Below are 20,057 nucleotides of genomic sequence, written 5' to 3'. Positions count from 1 at the left end.
CTTTTTCACACCCGTATAGAGGTATCGTGGCACAGACAAAGCGGGCCGATCATGGGCTGTATAAACAGACAGCAATCATATTTAATAGTTCATCAACTTTATACACATGAATTGTGTAAATTTGAGATGTATTAATCATAAATTATATATGTGGAATTGTTCAAAATAAGTATTTGAGAAATATGATTCCAGTTATATATGAATAAATTGGTTTTAAATTCCAGTAAAACAGATGTAATATAAACTTCTCCCCAAGGGGGAGCCAGACAGAGGTAAAGCTGTACCAGTATAGTGGTGAAAACTTCCTTATTAGTGAGGGAAATATGCAGGGAAAATATATATATAACCTTAATAATATAAGTCCGTGACGTTGATGTATTGAACTTGTGTAATGGAATCTGACCGCTGTGTAAAGCGGTATAATGGCCGCCGCACGGGCGGAGGAAAAAAGCAGATCGCGGCTCCAAGAAAATGGCCGCCGCGATCTCGCGCGTGCGCACTAGAGAGGAAGCCGTTTGGATCCCGCGGGGGAGCGCGAGATCCAAGATGGCCGCCGTGCGCACTGAGGACCGTTGGAGGCGTTCTCCACAGTCCAAAAAAACGGGAAACGGGGCGAGAATGCCTCCGAATAAAACCGGGCTGGAGTGAAGGTAAAACGAAATTAAATGAAATAATAAGTAAGAAACTTTACACAATAAATAAATAAATAAGGAAATACTTAACAAAATAGTTATATAGGAAGAGAAAATATATAAACAAAAGATGAGCTTAGGAAAGTAGGTAGTAAGCTCAAAGGATAAAATAATATGTAAATAGATAACAGTGAAGGAGTATGACAGAAAAAAATTAATAGGTAAAATAGTAGTAAAACCACAGAAACCCACAGAAGTAGGAGACAGTGGCACTCTGACCTGTACTGGTGTGAAGCAGCAAAGAAAGAGGAAATGACATCACTGGGAGGGACTTATATACCTTGTTATCTCTTTTTTCTGATTGGTTACCTTGTTACTAAGTAAAAAAGTGCTGCTGTGAAGCTTAAGTAAAGAAAGTCTTAAGCAAATACGAAGCCTCCTGTCATGTTATAAAATTTATTCCAGTTGGCAATTTACAGTGCATTCTTTTTTTTTTTTTTTTTTGAGTGTGCAAGAGGACCAGACTGAATAAAGGAAGGAACAACGTATGCACGCGAAGCGCGAAAAGGAGGGGGGAAGCGTACTCACCGGTCGCAGCCTGGCGATCCAAGCCCGGCACTGCGCTCACAGAAGGCTGAGGCGAAGAATCAGCAGTCCCAGCATCCACAGAAGACATCGGCTGTGATCCAAGCGCCACCTGCTGGACGGTCCCTGAACAGCAGCAGTATCCTGAGAAGAAGCAGCAGAGAAGATGAGAGCCCACGCCCCAGAGGAGATGGCCGAGGTAAGTGACCTACACAGGGGTGGTGGTGGGGGGGGGGCGGGGGGGGGGAGGGGGGGCAGGCTAGGAAGAGGGGGGGGCAGGATAGGAAGAGGGGGGGGGACAAAGGGAAGGCAGACAGGGAGGGACAGGGGGGGGGATAGAGCAGGAAGGGGGAAACAGGAGGGGAAAGGGAGGAAATCAGAGCAGGGGGGGGACCACCAGAGAGAGAGGGGAAGAGGACACCGGGCAAGAGGAAAGAGGAGGGGGGACCAGCCAAGGCAAGCTGGGCCCCCCCAAACAGAACGGACAGAGCCAACAGGGGAAAAGGGGAGGGGGGGGGACACAGGTGAGACAGCCCTGGGAGCCTTCCTCACTGGCAGAGGAGGCTCCCGACGGGCAAGGGGACCCCCCCTGGACTCCCAACGGCGGTACCCATGTACCCCGCGCGGCCCGCAAGGGCCTACTCACCACCACACCTCCCCGCGGGCCGCGGGGGGACCTGGACCGTCGCCGGGCGGCCGTCTGCCGCCCGGATGGCTGTATCCGCCGCCCACCGCCCCCGGACCGTAATCCAGCACAGGCGGCCGGGGCGGATGGTGTGGAGGGAGACCAGCGTGTAGGCCGCGCGGCAGGTAGCAGGCCGCATCCCCGGCCTTATAGTAATAGGCCGCGCAGCCTGCTGCTTCCGCCGTACTAGGCAGTACTTCCGCGGTACTAGGCCGCATCCCCGGCCTGGGAGTACCAGGCCGTGCGGGAATGGAGGCGGCTGGCCGCGCGGCAGTAGCAGGCCTCGTGCAGAAGGCCGTGCCACGCGCGCGGCCGCAGAAGGCCGCAAATCACAGGCACTGGAGGTAGGCCGCGTGTCTGGGGGCGTTGCCACGGGCCCGGGCTCCCAGTCCTCAACCGGGCCCGAGGAGTGGGATCAGGGAAGAGCCTGGCAGGCGGTTGGGAATGCCTGCCAGTGCTGGTGCGGCCCCCAGGGGCAGGGACCGCACGGGAGGCAGCAGGGGAGACCGCAGGGGGTGCTCCAGGGGGAGGTAGGCCGCGGGGGGGGGGGGGGGGGCCACACCGGTAGCCACAGGGCCGCCATCAGGGCATGACAACCATAACGGTTGTCATGGGCCCGGCGGTCCTGGGGGGCCCGGACCGCTCAGGGAGTCCCGGGCCCCACATTCTATTTGTGCTCATATAGATAGCGATTATCGCTATCTATATGTTCACCTCGGGCCCCGACTACCTGTAGAATGCAGACGGGGTCCAGCCAACACATCCTTACTCTCCAGCTGCTCCTGCCTGTAAGTCTCGCGAGCTCCGCGGCCGGCAGAGCGTTGTCACGGGTTACCATGGCAACGCTCCGCGCGGCAAACAGCCACAGCTCGCGAGACTTACAGGCAGGAGCTGCTGGAGAGTAAGGATGTGTTGGCTGGTCCCCGTCTGCATTCTACAGCGGCTGGCTCCCTCCACTATACCACCGGACCACCAGGGATGCAATCTCCCCCCTCCCTGGCCAGGTAAGAAGCAGGGAGGGGGGAATAAAATGTCAAATTTCCCAAATGGCTCCCCTTCCAACCCTCCCCCTCCCCTCCCCCCATGCAGCCCCCTATTTTACATACACTAAAACCACAACACACACACTGCATACACACACTAAAACCACAACACACACACTGCATACACACACTAAAACCACAACACACACACTGCATTGCATACACACACTAAAACCACAACACACACACACACTGCATACACACACTAAAACCACAACACACACACACACTGCATACACACACTAAAACCACAACACACACACACACTGCATACACACACTAAAACCACAACACACACACACTGCATACACACACTAAAACCACAACACACACACTGCATACACACACTAAAACCACAACACACACACACACTGCATACACACACTAAACCACAACACACACACTGCAAACACACACTAAAACCACAACACACACACTGCATACACACACTAAAACCACAACACACACACTGCATACACACACTAAAACCACAACACACACACTGCAAACACACACTAAAACCACAACACACACACACACACACACACTAAAACCACAACACACACTGCATACACACATTAAAACCACAACACACACACTGCATACACACACTAAAACCACAACACACACACTGCATACACACACTAAAACCACAACACACACACACTGCATACACACACTAAAACCACAACACACACACACACTGCAAACACACACTAAAACCACAACACACACACTGCATACACACACTAAAACCACAACACACACACACTAAAACCACAACACACACACACTGCATGCACACACTAACACCACAACACACACACACACACACACACTACATGCACACACTAAAACCACAACACACACACTGCATACACACACTACAACCACAACACACACACACACTGCATACACACACTAAAACCACAACACAAACACACACTGCATACACACACTAAAACCAAAACACAAACACACACTGCATACACCATACACACACTAAAACCACAACACACACAATGCATTCACCATAGATACACTAAAACCACAACACACACACTGCATTCACCATACACACACTAAAACCACAACACACACACTGCATTCACCATACACACGCTAAAACCACAACACAAACACACACTTCATTCACCATACACACACTAAAACTACAACACAAACACGCACTGCATTCACCATACACACACTAAAACTACAACACACACACTGTATTCACCATACACACACACGCACTGCATTCACCATACGCACACTAAAACTACAATACAAACATACACTGCATTCACTATACACACACTAAAACCACAACACACACTCTGCATTCACCATACGCACACTAAAACCACAACACAAACACACTGCATTCACCTTACACACACTAAAGCCACAACAAAAACAAACACTGCATTCACCATACACACACTAAAACCACAACACAAACATGCACTGCATTCACCATACACACACTAAAACCACAACACAAACATGCACTGCATTCACCATACACACACAGTAAAACCATAACACAAACACGCACTGCATTCACCATACACACACTAAAACCACAACACAAACACGCACTGCATTCACCTTACACACACTAAAGCCACAACAAAAACAAACACTGCATTCACCATACACACACTAAAACCACAACACAAACATGCACTGCATTCACCATACACACACTAAAACCACAACACAAACATGCACTGCATTCACCATACACACACAGTAAAACCATAACACAAACACGCACTGCATTCACCATACACACACTAAAACCACAACACAAACACGCACTGCATTCACCATACACACACTAAAACCACAACACAAACACACACTAAAACCACAACACACACACTGCATTCACCATACAAACACTAAAACCACAACACAAACACACACTGCATTCACCATACACACACTAAAACCACAACACAAACATGCATTGCATTCACCATACACACACTAAAACCACAACACAAACATGCATTGCATTCACCATACACACACTAAAACCACAACACAAACACGCACTGCATTCACCATACACACACTATAACTACAACACACACACTGCATTCACCATACACACACTAAAACCACAACACAAACACACACTGCATTCACCATACACACACTAAAACTACAACACAAACACACACTGCATTCACCATACACACACTAAAACTACAACACACACACTGCATTCAACATACAAACACTAAAACCACAACACAAACACTGCATTCACAACACAAACACTAAAACCACAACACAAACACACACTGCATTCACCATACACACACTAAAACTACAACACACACACTGCATTCACCATACAAACACTAAAACCACAACACAAACACACACTGCATTCACCATACACACACTAAAACTACAACACACACACACTGCATTCAACATACAAACACTAAAACCACAACACAAACACTGCATTCACAACACAAACACTAAAACCACAACACAAACACACACTGCATTCACCATACACACACTTAAACCACAACACAAACACACACACAGCATTCACCATGCACACACTAAAACCACAACACAAACACTCTGCATTCACTACACAAACACACACTTTATCTAAAACACACAAAACTACATTCATTATACAAATGTGCAATCTGTATCCATTTTACACACCACACAGGCCATCCTTGTGGGTGGACTCAGAATGGGCCCCCAGGGGCAGACTCGGGGGCGGGCCCAGGGGGCCCACACTTTGAACTGTGTCAGGGGCCCCAAGATTTCTGATGGCAGCCCTGGGTAGCCATACCTTCAGTAATGCCTGCCAATTGCTCCCATAGGTGCCGGCCACCATCCATGCTGCAGCAGCCCTGAGGGAAGCCAGAAGCCTCAACCATCAGGCTGTGTAAACCTGCAGGCCCAGGCAAACAGGAGCTGGAGGACAGGAAGCTGTTTGCTGGCCCGAATCCCAAGTGGCACTGAGGTAAGACCTCCCCCACACTGTCTTACACAGAACATAATCACACCCACAGATTCTTCCCAACCAATCCCATGCATCTATCCCCACACTCCTACATGTGCCCTTGTCCGCTTAGCTGCGCTATCTCCCCAGGGCCTCTATTATCTGTCATAAATCGCTGAATAACACCCCACATGTACATATTTTTTTTAAAGCAGACAACCCAGGGTATTCAATATGGGGTATGTCCAGACTTTTTTAGTAGCCACTTAGTCGCAAACACTGGCCAAAGTTAGCGTTCATATTTGTTTGTGTGTGAAAAAAGTAAAAAACTAAATTGAACGCTAATTTTGGCCAGTGTTTGTGACTAAGTGGTTACTAAAAAAGACTGGACATACCCCATTTGCAATACCTTGGGTTGTCTTCTTTTGCAAATGGTATGCCATCATGGGGTAATTCTCATTCCTGGGCTACCATACGCTCTCAAAGGCAACATAACCAACCTGGCCATTTTCAATGTAAAAATATTTGACCCATATATTTGACCCTGTAACTTTCAAAAACGCTATAAAACCTGTACATGGGGGGTACTTTTATACTCAGGAGACTTTGCTGAACACAAACATTAGTGTTTCAAAACTGGAAAATGTATCAGAACAATTATATCATCAGTAAAAGTGCTGTTTGTGTGTGAAAAATGCAAAAAAAGTCACTTTCACTGACAATATCATCGCTGTGATATGTTTTACTGTTTTGAATCACTAATATTTGTGTTCAGCAAAGTCTCCCGAGTAAAACAGTACCCCCCATGTACAGGTTTTAGGGTGTCGTAGAACGTTACAGGGTAAAATACAGTGCTAGCAAATTCAATTCTCTGCAATTTCGGCGTGGGTTGGCAGGCAGGTCCCTCAAATTGCAATTAATAAAATTACTTAATTATGTAAAAATATTACATAAATACGCACGTAGAATTTAAATATATATGCATATTTATATATTTGAAGTCTACATGTATATTTATATAATTATTTATGTAATTTTGTATATGGACATATGAATAGTTCGTATTCTTTTTATTTATTTATATATACATAGATATATATACAATTTCATTCTAAGTGTATTTTGATATAAATATATATATATTAATATCAAAATACAGTTAGAATAAAATTTCGTATAGATATATAATTTTTTTTTACATTTTTATTATTATTTTTATTTTTTCAATTTAATTTAATTTACTTATTATTTGTATTTTATAATAATATATATATACAATATATATAGTTATTATATATATTATATATATATGTGTGTAATTTAATAATACGTGTATTTTTATATTAATATATGTACATATTAATATAAAAATAAACTTAGCATGACATTATATATATGATATATAGACATATATTATATAGGTATAATATATGTCTATATATCATATATATATATATATACACATATATAATAATATTTTTTTTTTATTCACTATAACTTTAATTTTTTTTTGATTTTACACTGGCAGGGAGACTGCCTGTCAGCACAGACAGTCCCCCTGCAGGCAGATACTTGGACACCTATTGTGACCATGTGGTCGCCCTGTTGGGCGATCACATGGCCACAGGGGTCCTAATCCGCCATGGGGAGACTGTCTGGGCTGCAGGCAGTCTCCCCACAACGGGAGCAACGCCGATCGCCGCCGGGGGAACGACGGCGATCGGGTAAGTACCTCTTAAATTTAGGACGGTTCAGGACCGTCGTCGGTCGGCAACGCAAAAATGCAGATGACGGTCCTGAACCGTCTAGCGTCGTTAAGGGGTTAATAGCACATGGAGTAATTGCAGTAGTGTAAGAACCTGCTGAACACTTTTTCTATACCTGTAATTTCTTCCTTTTTGTACTGTAGCAGGCAGGGTATGTTTTATCAAGAATATTGGTAAGCATTGGGGGGTTACTGTGCATGCGTGGCAATATGCTGTGCCAATTAGTATCTCCTCATAGAAATGCATTAAGTCCAGTGCATCTCTATGGGGAGTGTTCTGCGCCTCCATGCAGAACGTGGATATCCTCAACGTAGGTGCTGCACATTGTGCAGCAGTGGACTAGGAAGCACCTCTAGAATGTAAACACTGCCTTTTTTTTTTTTTTTTAAAGGCAGCATTTACAGTGCTCAAGCTGTAGGGACAGTCTATAGACACCACTACATTAAACTGGTATCTATAGTGTCCCTTTAATAAGACATTTTTCTCTCACCTGTCAATCAACTATTTGGTATAAACAGTGGCGTCGCTAGGGGGGGCCAGAGGGGGCCATGACCCCCCTACATCATGCTGTGCCACCCCAAATGCCAGCAACTTGCTGGCCATGTGTTTAAATTATATTCCCTCGGGCTGTAACAGTCTGACAGAGGACTGTTACTCTGCAGGACAGAGGTGCTGGAACAGTGCTGGGTGTTTTCAGCACCCAGCAGCTTCCCCAGCACAGGCCCCGCCCCCAAACAAAGCCCCTCCTCCCGCACATAACCCCCGCCCGCCGTTAAGCAGCAGCCCATGCTGCTATTGGAAAGGATGAAAGATGGCTGTCTGACCACCAGCAACAGGCTCCAGTGACAGGTAGGCTTAATGTGCGTGTGTGTGTGTGTGTGTCTGTGTGTCTGCCTGTCTGCCTGTATGCTAGTGAGGAAGCTTGTGTGTGTGTGTGTATGGACTCAGCAGTCTGTGTGTGTGTGTGTGTGTGTGTGTGTGTATGGACTCAGCAGTCTGTATGTGTGTGTGTATGGACTCAGCAGTGTGTGTGTGTATGGACTCAGCAGTCTGTATGTGTGTGTGTATGGACTCAGCAGTCTGTATGTGTGTGTGTATGGATTCAGCAGTGTGTGTGTATGGATTCAGAAGTCTGTATGTGTGTATGGACTCAGCAGTCTGTATGTGTGTGTGTGTGTGTGCATGGACTCAGCAGTGTGTGTATGGATTAAGCAGTCTGTATGTGTGTATGGGTGTGTGTATGGATTCAGCAGTCTGTATGTGTGTGTGTGTGTATGGACTCAGCAGTCTGTATGTGTGTGTGTGTGTGTGTGTGTATGGACTCAGCAGTCTGTATGTGTGTGTGTGTGTATGGACTCAGCAGTCTGTATGTGTGTGTGTGTGTTTGTATGGACTCAGCAGTCTGTATGTGTGTGTGTGTGTATGGGCTCAGCAGTCTGTATGTGTGTGTATGGATTCAGCAGTCTGTATGTGTGTGTGTGTGTATGGACTCAGCAGTCTGTATGTGTGTGTGTGTGTGTGTGTGTATGGACTCAGCAGTCTGTTTGTGTGTGTATATGTATGGACTCCGCAGTGTGTGTGTATGGATTCAGCAGTCTGTATGTGTGTGTATGGACTCATTAGTCTGTATGTGTGTGTGTGTGCATGGACTCAGCAGTCTGTATGTGTGTGTATGGACTCAGCAGTCTGTATGTGTGTGTATGGACTCATTAGTCTCTGTGTGTGTGTGTGTGTGTATGGACTCAGCAGTGTGTGTGTGTATGGATTCAGAAGTCTGTGTGTATGGACTCAGCAGTCTGTATGTGTGTGTGTGTGTGTGTGTGCATTGACTCAGCAGTGTGTGTGTATGGATTCAGCAGTCTGTATGTGTGTATGGGTGTGTGTATGGATTCAGCAGTCTGTATATGTGTGTGTGTGTATGGACTCAGCAGTCTGTATGTGTGTGTGTGTGTGTGTGTGTGGACTCATTAGTCTGTGTGTGTGTGTGTGTGTGTGTGTATGGACTCAGCAGTCTGTATGTGTGTGTGTGTGTGTGTGTGTGTATGGACTCAGCAGTCTGTGTGTGTGTGTGTGTGTGTGGACTCAGCAGTGTGTGTGTATGGACTCAGCAGTCTGTCTGTGTGTATGGACTCAGCAGTCTGTATGTGTGTGTGTGTATGGACTCAGCAGTCTGTATGTGTGTGTGTATGGATTCAGCAGTGTGTGTGTGTATGGATTCAGAAGTCTGTATGTGTGTGTGGACTCAGCAGTCTGTATGTGTGTGTGTGTGTGTGTGTGTGTATGGACTCAGCAGTGTGTGTGTATGGATTCAGCAGTCTGTATGTGTGTGTGTGTGTGTGTGTGTGCATGGACTCAGCAGTGTGTGTATGGATTCAGCAGTCTGTATGTGTGTATGGGTGTGTGTATGGATTCAGCAGTCTGTATGTGTGTGTGTGTATGGACTCATTAGTCTCTCTGTGTGTGTGTGTGTGTGTGTATGGACTCAGCAGTCTGTATGTGTGTGTGTGTGTGTGTATGGACTCAGCAGTCTGTGTGTGTGTGTGTGTGTGTGTGTATGGCCTCAGCAGTGTGTGTGTATGGACTCAGCAGTCTGTCTGTGTGTATGGACTCAGCAGTCTGTATGTGTGTGTGTGTGTATGGACTCAGCAGTCTGTATGTGTGTGTGTATGGATTCAGCAGTGTGTGTGTATGGATTCAGAAGTCTGTATGTGTGTATGGACTCAGCAGTCTGTATGTGTGTGTGTGTGTATGGACTCAGCAGTGTGTGTGTATGGATTCAGCAGTCTGTATGTGTGTGTGTGTGTGTGCATGGACTCAGCAGTGTGTGTATGGATTCAGCAGTCTGTATGTGTGTATGGGTGTGTGTATGGATTCAGCAGTCTGTATGTGTGTGTGTGTGTGTGTGTGTGTGTATGGACTCAGCAGTCTGTATGTGTGTGTGTGTGTATGGACTCAGCAGTCTGTATGTGTGTGTATGGACTCAGCAGTCTGTATGTGTGTGTATGGATTCAGCAGTCTGTATGTGTGTGTGTGTGTGTATGGACTCAGCAGTCTGTATGTGTGTGTGTATATGTATGGACTCCGCAGTGTGTGTGTATGGATTCAGCAGTCTGTATGTGTGTGTATGGACTCATTAGTCTGTATGTGTGTGTGTGTGCATGGACTCAGCAGTCTGTATGTGTGTGTATGGACTCAGCAGTCTGTGTGTGTGTGTGTGTATGGACTCAGCAGTGTGTGTGTGTATGGATTCAGAAGTCTGTGTGTATGGACTCAGCAGTCTGTATGTGTGTGTGTGTGTGTGTGTGCATTGACTCAGCAGTGTGTGTGTATGGATTCAGCAGTCTGTATGTGTGTATGTGTGTGTATGGATTCAGCAGTCTGTATATGTGTGTGTGTGTATGGACTCATTAGTCTCTGTGTGTGTGTGTGTGTATGGACTCAGCAGTCTGTATGTGTGTGTGTGTGTATGGACTCATTAGTCTGTGTGTGTGTGTGTGTATGGACTCAGCAGTCTGTATGTGTGTGTGTGTGTGTGTATGGACTCAGCAGTCTCTGTGTGTGTGTGTGTGTGTGTGTGTATGTATTTTAAAAGGCAGCATTTACAGTGCTCAAGCTGTAGGGACAGTCTATAGACACCACTACATTAAACTGGTATCTATAGTGTCCCTTTAATAAGACATTTTTCTCTCACCTGTCAATCAACTATTTGGTATAAACAGTGGCGTCGCTAGGGGGGGCCAGAGGGGGCCATGACCCCCCTACATCATGCTGTGCCCCCCCAAATGCCAGCAACTTGCTGGCCATGTGTTTAAATTATATTCCCTCGGGCTGTAACAGTCTGACAGAGGACTGTTACTCTGCAGGACAGAGGTGCTGGAACAGTGCTGGGTGTTTTCAGCACCCAGCAGCTTCCCCAGCACAGGCCCCGCCCCCAAACAAAGCCCCTCCTCCCGCACATAACCCCCGCCCGCCGTTAAGCAGCAGCCCATGCTGCTGTTGGAAAGGATGAAAGATGGCTGTCTGACCACCAGCAACAGGCTCCAGTGACAGGTAGGCTTAATGTGCTTGTGTGTGTGTGTGTCTGTGTGTCTGTCTGTCTGCCTGTATGCTAGTGAGGAAGCATGTGTGTGTGTGTGTGTGTGTATGGACTCAGCAGTCTGTGTGTGTGTGTGTGTGTATGGACTCAGCAGTCTGTATGTGTGTGTGTATGGACTCAGCAGTGTGTGTGTGTATGGACTCAGCAGTCTGTATGTGTGTGTGTATGGATTCAGCAGTGTGTGTGTATGGATTCAGAAGTCTGTATGTGTGTATGGACTCAGCAGTCTGTATGTGTGTGTGTGTGTGTGTGTGTGTGTGTGCATGGACTCAGCAGTGTGTGTGTATGGATTCAGCAGTCTGTATGTGTGTATGGGTGTGTGTATGGATTCAGCAGTCTGTATGTGTGTGTGTGTGTGTGTATGGACTCAGCAGTCTGTATGTGTGTGTGTGTGTGTATGGACTCAGCAGTCTGTATGTGTGTGTGTGTGTATGGACTCAGCAGTCTGTATGTGTGTGTGTGTGTGTATGGACTCAGCAGTCTGTATGTGTGTGTGTGTGTGTATGGACTCAGCAGTCTGTATGTGTGTGTGTGTGTATGGACTCAGCAGTCTGTATGTGTGTGTATGGATTCAGCAGTCTGTATGTGTGTGTGTGTGTATGGACTCAGCAGTCTGTTTGTGTGTGTATATGTATGGACTCCGCAGTGTGTGTGTATGGATTCAGCAGTCTGTATGTGTGTGTATGGACTCATTAGTCTGTATGTGTGTGTGTGTGCATGGACTCAGCAGTCTGTATATGTGTGTATGGACTCAGCAGTCTGTATGTGTGTGTATGGACTCATTAGTCTCTCTCTGTGTGTGTGTGTGTGTGTGTGGACTCAGCAGTGTGTGTGTGTATGGATTCAGAAGTCTGTGTGTATGGACTCAGCAGTCTGTATGTGTGTGTGTGTGTGTGTGTGTGTGTGTGCATTGACTCAGCAGTGTGTGTGTATGGATTCAGCAGTCTGTATGTGTGTATGGGTGTGTGTATGGATTCAGCAGTCTGTATATGTGTGTGTGTGTATGGACTCAGCAGTCTGTATGTGTGTGTGTGTGTGTGTGTGTGTGTGTGGACTCATTAGTCTGTGTGTGTGTGTGTGTGTGTGTATGGACTCAGCAGTCTGTATGTGTGTGTGTGTGTGTGTGTATGGACTCAGCAGTCTGTGTGTGTGTGTGTGTGTGTGTGTATGGACTCAGCAGTGTGTGTGTATGGACTCAGCAGTCTGTCTGTGTGTATGGACTCAGCAGTCTGTATGTGTTTGTGTGTATGCACTCAGCAGTCTGTATGTGTGTGTGTATGGATTCAGCAGTGTGTGTGTGTATGGATTCAGAAGTCTGTATGTGTGTATGGACTCAGCAGTCTGTATGTGTGTGTGTGTGTGTGTGTGTATGGTCTCAGCAATGTGTGTGTATGGATTCAGCAGTCTGTATGTGTGTGTGTGTGTGTGTGTGTGTGTGTGTGTGGATGGACTCAGCAGTGTGTGTATGGATTCAGCAGTCTGTATGTGTGTATGGGTGTGTGTATGGATTCAGCAGTCTGTATGTGTGTGTGTATGTATGGACTCATTAGTCTGTGTGTGTGTGTGTGTGTGTGTATGGACTCATTAGTCTCTGTGTGTGTGTGTGTGTGTATGGACTCAGCAGTCTGTATGTGTGTGTGTGTGTGTGTGTGTATGGACTCAGCAGTCTGTGTGTGTGTGTGTGTGTGTGTATGGACTCAGCAGTGTGTGTGTATGGACTCAGCAGTTTGTATGTGTGTGTGTGTATGGACTCAGCAGTCTGTATGTGTGTGTGTATGGATTCAGCAGTGTGTGTGTATGGATTCAGAAGTCTGTATGTGTGTATGGACTCAGCAGTCTGTATGTGTGTGTGTGTGTATGGACTCAGCAGTGTGTGTGTATGGATTCAGCAGTCTGTATGTGTGTGTGTGTGTGCATGGACTCAGCAGTGTGTGTATGGATTCAGCAGTCTGTATGTGTGTATGGGTGTGTGTATGGATTCAGCAGTCTGTATGTGTGTGTGTGTGTGTGTGTGTGTATGGACTCAACAGTCTGTATGTGTGTGTGTGTGTATGGACTCAGCAGTCTGTATGTGTGTGTATGGATTCAGCAGTCTGTATGTGTGTGTGTGTGTGTATGGACTCAGCAGTCTGTATGTGTGTGTGTGTGTATGGACTCAGCAGTCTGTATGTGTGTGTATGGATTCAGCAGTCTGTATGTGTGTGTGTGTGTATGGACTCAGCAGTCTGTTTGTGTGTGTATATGTATGGACTCCGCAGTGTGTGTGTATGGATTCAGCAGTCTGTATGTGTGTGTATGGACTCATTAGTCTGTATGTGTGTGTGTGTGCATGGACTCAGCAGTCTGTATATGTGTGTATGGACTCAGCAGTCTGTATGTGTGTGTATGGACTCATTAGTCTCTCTCTCTGTGTGTGTGTGTGTGTGTGTGTGTGTGTGTGTGTGTGTGGACTCAGCAGTGTGTGTGTGTATGGATTCAGAAGTCTGTGTGTATGGACTCAGCAGTCTGTATGTGTGTGTGTGTGTGTGTGTGTGTGTGCATTGACTCAGCAGTGTGTGTGTATGGATTCAGCAGTCTGTATGTGTGTATGGGTGTGTGTATGGATTCAGCAGTCTGTATATGTGTGTGTGTGTGTGTATGGACTCAGCAGTCTGTATGTGTGTGTGTGTGTGTGTGTGTGTGTGTGGACTCATTAGTCTGTGTGTGTGTGTGTGTGTGTGTGTATGGACTCAGCAGTCTGTATGTGTGTGTGTGTGTGTGTATGGACTCAGCAGTCTGTGTGTGTGTGTGTGTGTGTATGGACTCAGCAGTCTGTGTGTATGGACTCAGCAGTCTGTCTGTGTGTATGGACTCAGCAGTCTGTATGTGTGTGTGTGTATGCACTCAGCAGTCTGTATGTGTGTGTGTATGGATTCAGCAGTGTGTGTGTGTATGGATTCAGAAGTCTGTATGTGTGTATGGACTCAGCAGTCTGTATGTGTGTGTGTGTGTGTGTATGGTCTCAGCAATGTGTGTGTATGGATTCAGCAGTCTGTATGTGTGTGTGTGTGTGTGTGTGTGTGTGTGGATGGACTCAGCAGTGTGTGGATGGATTTAGCAGTCTGTATGTGTGTATGGGTGTGTGTATGGATTCAGCAGTCTGTATGTGTGTGTGTATGTATGGACTCATTAGTCTGTGTGTGTGTGTGTGTGTGTGTATGGACTCATTAGTCTCTGTGTGTGTGTGTGTGTGTATGGACTCAGCAGTCTGTATGTGTGTGTGTGTGTGTGTGTGGGTGTATGGACTCAGCAGTCTGTGTGTGTGTGTGTGTGTGTGTGTATGGACTCAGCAGTGTGTGTGTATGGACTCAGCAGTCTGTATGTGTGTGTGTGTATGGACTCAGCAGTCTGTATGTGTGTGTGTATGGATTCAGCAGTGTGTGTGTATGGATTCAGAAGTCTGTATGTGTGTATGGACTCAGCAGTCTGTATGTGTGTGTGTGTATGGACTCAGCAGTGTGTGTGTATGGATTCAGCAGTCTGTATGTGTGTGTGTGTGTGCATGGACTCAGCAGTGTGTGTATGGATTCAGCAGTCTGTATGTGTGTATGGGTGTGTGTATGGATTCAGCAGTCTGTATGTGTGTGTGTGTGTGTGTGTGTGTGTATGGACTCAGCAGTCTGTATGTGTGTGTGTGTGTATGGACTCAGCAGTCTGTATGTGTGTGTATGGATTCAGCAGTCTGTATGTGTGTGTGTGTGTGTATGGACTCAGCAGTCTGTATGTGTGTGTGTATATGTATGGACTCCGCAGTGTGTGTGTATGGATTCAGCAGTCTGTATGTGTGTGTATGGACTCATTAGTCTGTATGTGTGTGTGTGTGCATGGACTCAGCAGTCTGTATGTGTGTGTATGGACTCATTAGTCTGTATGTGTGTGTGTATGGACTCAGCAGTGTGTGTGTATGGACTCAGCAGTCTGTGTGTGTGTGTGTGTGTGTATGGACTCAGCAGTGTGTGTGTGTATGGATTCAGAAGTCTGTGTGTATGGACTCAGCAGTCTGTATGTGTGTGTGTGTGTGTGCATTGACTCAGCAGTGTGTGTGTATGGATTCAGCAGTCTGTATGTGTGTATGTGTGTGTATGGATTCAGCAGTCTGTATATGTGTGTGTGTGTGTATGGACTCATTAGTCTGTGTGTGTGTGTGTGTGTGTATGGACTCAGCAGTCTGTATGTGTGTGTGTGTGTATGGACTCATTAGTCTGTGTGTGTGTGTGTGTGTGTGTGTGTGTATGGACTCAGCAGTCTGTATGTGTGTGTGTGTGTGTGTATGGACTCAGCAGTCTCTGTGTGTGTGTGTGTGTATGGACTCAGCAGTGTGTGTATGGACTCAGCAGTCTGTCTGTGTGTATGGACTCAGCAGTCTGTGTGTGTGTGTGTATGTGTGTATGGACTCAGCAGTCTGTCTGTGTGTATGGACTCAGCAGTCTGTATGTGTGTGTATGGACTCATTAGTCTCTCTGTGTGTGTGTGTGTGTGTGGACTCAGCAGTGTGTGTGTGTATGGATTCAGAAGTCTGTGTGTATGGACTCAGCAGTCTGTATGTGTGTGTGTGTGTGTGTGTGTGTGTGTGTGCATTGACTCAGCAGTGTGTGTGTATGGATTCAGCAGTCTGTATGTGTGTATGGGTGTGTGTATGGATTCAGCAGTCTGTATGTGTGTGTGTGTATGGACTCAGCAGTCTGTATGTGTGTGTGTGTGTGTGTGTGTGTGGACTCATTAGTCTGTGTGTGTGTGTGTGTGTGTGTGTGTGTGTGTGTGTGTGTATGGACTCAGCAGTCTGTATGTGTGTGTGTGTGTATGGACTCAGCAGTCTGTGTGTGTGTGTGTGTGTGTGTGTATGGACTCAGCAGTGTGTGTGTATGGACTCAGCAGTCTGTCTGTGTGTATGGACTCAGCAGTCTGTATGTGTGTGTGTATGGACTCAGCAGTCTGTATGTGTGTGTGTATGGATTCAGCAGTGTGTGTGTGTATGGATTCAGAAGTCTGTATGTGTGTATGGACTCAGCAGTCTGTATGTGTGTGTGTGTGTGTGTATGGACTCAGCAGTGTGTGTGTATGGATTCAGCAGTCTGTATGTGTGTGTGTGTGTGTGTGTGTGTGTGTGTGTGTGTGTGTGTGTGCATGGACTCAGCAGTGTGTGTATGGATTCAGCAGTCTGTATGTGTGTATGGGTGTGTGTATGGATTCAGCAGTCTGTATGTGTGTGTGTATGTATGGACTCATTAGTCTCTGTGTGTGTGTGTGTGTGTGTGTGTGTGTGTATGGACTCAGCAGTCTGTATGTGTGTGTGTGTGTGTGTGTATGGACTCAGCAGTCTGTGTGTGTGTGTGTGTGTGTGTGTATGGACTCAGCAGTGTGTGTGTATGGACTCAGCAGTCTGTCTGTGTGTATGGACTCAGCAGTCTGTATGTGTGTGTGTGTATGGACTCAGCAGTCTGTATGTGTGTGTGTGTGGATTCAGCAGTGTGTGTGTGTATGGATTCAGAAGTCTGTATGTGTGTATGGACTCAGCAGTCTGTATGTGTGTGTGTGTGTATGGACTCAGCAGTGTGTGTGTATGGATTCAGCAGTCTGTATGTGTGTGTGTGTGTGTGCATGGACTCAGCAGTGTGTGTATGGATTCAGCAGTCTGTATGTGTGTATGGGTGTGTGTATGGATTCAGCAGTCTGTATGTGTGTGTGTGTGTGTGTGTGTGTGTATGGACTCAGCAGTCTGTATGTGTGTGTGTGTGTATGGACTCAGCAGTCTGTATGTGTGTGTATGGATTCAGCAGTCTGTATGTGTGTGTGTGTGTGTATGGACTCAGCAGTCTGTATGTGTGTGTGTATATGTATGGACTCCGCAGTGTGTGTGTATGGATTCAGCAGTCTGTATGTGTGTGTATGGACTCATTAGTCTGTATGTGTGTGTGTGTGCATGGACTCAGCAGTCTGTATGTGTGTGTATGGACTGATTAGTCTGTATGTGTGTGTGTATGGACTCAGCAGTGTGTGTGTATGGACTCAGCAGTCTGTGTGTGTGTGTGTGTGTGTGTGTGTATGGACTCAGCAGTGTGTGTGTGTATGGATTCAGAAGTCTGTGTGTATGGACTCAGCAGTCTGTATGTGTGTGTGTGTGTGTGCATTGACTCAGCAGTGTGTGTGTATGGATTCAGCAGTCTGTATGTGTGTATGTGTGTGTATGGATTCAGCAGTCTGTATATGTGTGTGTGTGTATGGACTCATTAGTCTGTGTGTGTGTGTGTGTGTGTATGGACTCAGCAGTCTGTATGTGTGTGTGTGTGTATGGACTCATTAGTCTGTGTGTGTGTGTGTGTGTGTGTATGGACTCAGCAGTCTGTATGTGTGTGTGTGTGTGTGTATGGACTCAGCAGTCTCTGTGTGTGTGTGTGTGTGTATGGACTCAGCAGTGTGTGTATGGACTCAGCAGTCTGTCTGTGTGTATGGACTCAGCAGTCTGTGTGTGTGTATGTGTGTATGGACTCAGCAGTCTGTCTGTGTGTATGGACTCAGCAGTCTGTGTGTGTATGGACTCAGCAGTCTGTGTGTGTGTGTGTGTGTGTGTGTGTATGGACTCAGCAGTGTGTATGTGTGTATGGACTCAGCAGTGTGTATGTATGGATTCAGCAGTCTGTATGGATTTAGCAGTCTGTATGTGTGTATGGACTCAGCAGTGTGTATGTATGGATTCAGCAGTCTGTATGTGTGTATGGACTCAGCAGTGTGTGTGTGTGTATGGACTGAGCAGTCTGTATGTGTGTATGGACTCAGCAGTCTGTATGTGTGTATGGACTCAGCAGTGTGTATGTATGGATTCAGCAGTCTGTAAGTGTGGATGGACTCAGCAGTGTGTGCATGGATTCAGCAGTCTGTATGTGTGTATCGACTCAGCAGTCTGCATGTGTGTATGGACTCAGCAGTCTGTGTGTGTGTATGGACTCAGCAGTCTGTGTGTGTGTATGGACTCAGCAGTCTCTGTGTGTGTGTGTGTGTGTGTTTGTGTGTATGTATGGACTCAGCAGTCTGTCTGTGCTTATGGACTCAGCAGTCTGTCTGTGTTTATGGACTCAGCAGTGTGTTTGTGTGTATGGACTCAGCAGTGTGTGTATGGATTCAGCAGTCATAGTTACATAGTTACATAGCTGAAAAGAGACTTGCGTCCATCAAGTTCAGCCTTCCTCACACCTGTTTTTATAGTTACATAGTTACATAGCTGAAAAGAGACTTGCGTCCATCAAGTTCAGCCTTAAAGATCACACAGGGCCCTCCATTCACCACTGTAGAGATTGCTCAGCATGTCTGTATGTGTGTATGGACTCAGCAGTGTGTGTGTATGGATTCAGCAGTCTGTATGTGTGTATGGACTCAGCAGTATGTGTGTGTGTGTGTGTGTGTGTGTTTGTGTGTATGTATGGACTCAGCAGTCTGTCTGTGTTTATGGACTCAGCAGTGTGTTTGTGTGTATGGACTCAGCAGTGTGTTTGTGTGTATGGACTCCCAAAAAACACCCAACATTGTGGTGGGGCGGAACTTACCACAAGGGGGCGGGTTTTACCGAGTGGCGGAGGCAGAGCTAAAATGACGGCAAGGGCGGGGGTAAATGTGCCGGGTAACTGCAGCATGGGAAGCAGGAAGGAGTCCCTGCTTCCCCAACAACCAGTCTCGAGGAGCTGCACTGCCTCCACTCCTCCATAATGAACAGAGGACAACGGGCCCCCCCCCCCGAGCGTCTCCCCTGCCGGCTAATGAGATCTCCCTCCCCGGTCTGCAGGCACATTGCTGACAGCCGGCAGGGTAGGGAGAGAGGACCCGGGAGCTCAGCCTGCAGCTCCTCCGGGTCCTACTCTCGTGTGCACTCTCGCGAGAGTGAATTCTAGCCCTGGAGCTACGGGCTAGAGTTCACTCTAACCACTGGGACCACCAGGGATTCCCCCACAAACCACCAGGGATGGAAAAATTTCCCCCCTCCTCCCTCAGTAAAGGTAAGAAGGGAGGGGTGAGATAAATGTATTTATTTTTATTTAATAACTTTATTATTTTTTTTAGAAAAAAGACCCCCTACCCTCCTCACCACACATTCACACACTGCCCCTATACATACACTGCCCCCCCACACACACACACATACAATGCCCCCATACACTCACTGCCCCTACACACATATAAACTGCCCCCCCACACAAACAGCCCTCCCATACACACATTGCCCCATACAC

This window comes from Pelobates fuscus, chromosome 1 (genome assembly GCF_036172605.1).
Source record: "Pelobates fuscus isolate aPelFus1 chromosome 1, aPelFus1.pri, whole genome shotgun sequence".
NCBI classification, from domain to species: Eukaryota; Metazoa; Chordata; class Amphibia; order Anura; family Pelobatidae; genus Pelobates; species Pelobates fuscus.
This window is presented reverse-complemented; position numbering follows the sequence as displayed.